Consider the following 2,500-nt stretch of genomic DNA (forward strand, 5'->3'; position numbering starts at 1 on the left):
TTTTTTTTTGCTTTTTTTTAGATTTTCAGGCAGAAAAAAAAAAGCCGTACAAAAATTGTAGAAACTCTGTCCGAGAGGAGAGCAGGAAGCAGCCGCAGTTAGAGCAAGCAAGCAAAGGGTATGAAAGAGATGGACAGAGATAGAGAGAGAGCGAAAGAGTATATATGTGTGTGCGTGCGTGCGTGCGTGTGTGTGTGTGTGTGTGTGAGAGCAAGAGAGAGAGAGAGAGAGAGAAGAGGAGAGACGGACAGCCAGTGGCTAAGTGCTCAGCTTAGAGACGCAGGCTTAAACCTGGAGACAGATACAGGAAGGCTCTCACTCTCAACTGAGCTCCACAGGCAGGAGTGTGTGTGGTGTAGTGTAGTGACCCCCGAACCCCTCCTCCACACACACAAACACACACACACACACACACACGCACATACACACATACACACACACACAGACACAACACACACGCACTCCCCTCTCTCTCTCCCTCTACACATTCCCGTCAATCCCACCTCCCTATCGAAGCACTTGTGTGAAGGAATGAAGCTGGAATTGGACTCACTTACAGCGGCACACAACCCTTTCCCTTATTTGGACAGCTCTTACTTTCCCTACTTAAAAAATGGACAGTTCGTACAGACAGACCCAGTCAGAGAGAGAGAGAGAGAGAGAGAGACGGAGAGATAGGGGAGGTCTGCTTTCCAAATTTAACTCCTTCAATCTAGGGGTGAGGGTGTTGTCATGATGTCTCAAACACGTGTGTGTGTGTGTGTGTGTGTGTGTGTGTGTGTGTGAGGCAGAAAACAAGATAAGCTCTGACAGACCATTGAGGCCTCTGTGGAAGGGCATTACAGGCACAGAACATGCAAATGCTCGTTGCCATAGACGTGGGCGCATGTGAGACGACTGAACTGTGAGTCAGTCCAGAACAGGAGCAGGGTTTTCGGTGGTGTGTAGTTCCTGAGTGTGAAGCAGAGTGAAGAGCAGGTTTCGTCAGGGGTTGGGAAGAGTAGAAGTGCAACATTTCCAATTACTGAAGAATTATTAGAGTTAATGAAGCAGAAACAATGTTTCTAGACACTCCTGCCATGGACAGTGTGGCAGCCAACTCACTCCTTAATCATTGCTGATAATGGCAGACAAAAAGTGTTGTGTGTGTGTGTGTGTGTGTGTGTGTGTGTGTTTATTCTCATGTCAGTGTACAGTGTTGTGCTTGCCTTGAACCTGATAATTATGACAACATAGACCACACCATGGTTACTTACCATAAATGTCTTTAAAGCTAAACCACATCCAAACACAAACACATACACAAAACCGAACGCAAACACAAACAAATGTTTATTTCTGTGCTTTGGTCTCTGTGCTCTACCTCAGACTGAGCGGAGAATGTAACACCATTGCCCACAGCACTGGGACCACTACTCCCAATCCTCCCGGTTTAGACCTCCAGCATGTGTTGTCATTCCCAGTTTAGTGTGAGGTCCGACAGTAGCTGGGGAGGATTGTGTCCCAGCTGCTGGGAGATGACAGTGTTTCCGCAGGTCCTCCCAGTTCCACACGCTAATCAACATGCTGATGTAAGCCTGAGATGAAGTGTGGAATTCCACACTATTCCCAGTTCGGAACGCTCGCTCAGCCAGACAGAGCCCATCCTGCATTAACAGACGGATCAACGTGCGGTCAGTCCCGCAAAGTACCGACAACAGGAGTGTGGACGTCCAAAAATGATCCATCTTCTCATATGAGTGCAAGTTCATTAAGTGGTCACAGCAGAAATGTGATATTTCTCTTGTCCTGAAAGGGGAAAGGTGGGTTAATAATGTTGTCCTGAAAGGGGAAAGGTGGGTTTCTACACTTTAAAAAATGAAGAGTATGCCAACATGGAAATACCAGGAAACATCACATCCGATATAACTAAACTCAAAAGCAAAGTTTTGCTAGGATCTGCAAGAACCAGTGTGAAAAAAGTGAGATAATTACATTTCTTATCCTTTCAACTGGATTATAATCTGAATCATTTTGTAGAGTGTGTGTCCTCTGAGACTTCGGGACATTGGTGGGATGTTGTTCTGTTTCGGCTGGTCATCGGATCACGACGAGACGCACGCGATTGGGAAAACTGAGAGAGAGAGCGGCGCCATCACAGGCCCGGTTCTGACGGGCCCTGAATATGTCGGGGGGGGGGTTTTTCCCATGTCCTCTCTCCTCTGCTTCTGTCACACGCTCATACCCATCCACAGCGGCCTCCCCACGTCCCTCCCCCGGACTGGTCCCGCTCTGAGGAGCCTTGGGTCTCCCCCTGGTCTCACACGCCGCACTCAGCCACGCAAGGCTGTAACTGTGACGTGGGGAGTAGAGCAGGTGTGTTAGAGCAGGGACAGAGGTCAAATGTTCAGGGCTGTGGGTCTCCAAAAACAGGCCGACTAAACACCGATGTATGTACAGACAATGAACCGTAGAATAGATAAGATCATAATCTGATTCATATGTAGACACTACTCCGGCA

This window comes from Chanos chanos, chromosome 9 (genome assembly GCF_902362185.1).
Source record: "Chanos chanos chromosome 9, fChaCha1.1, whole genome shotgun sequence".
NCBI lineage: Eukaryota > Metazoa > Chordata > Actinopteri > Gonorynchiformes > Chanidae > Chanos > Chanos chanos.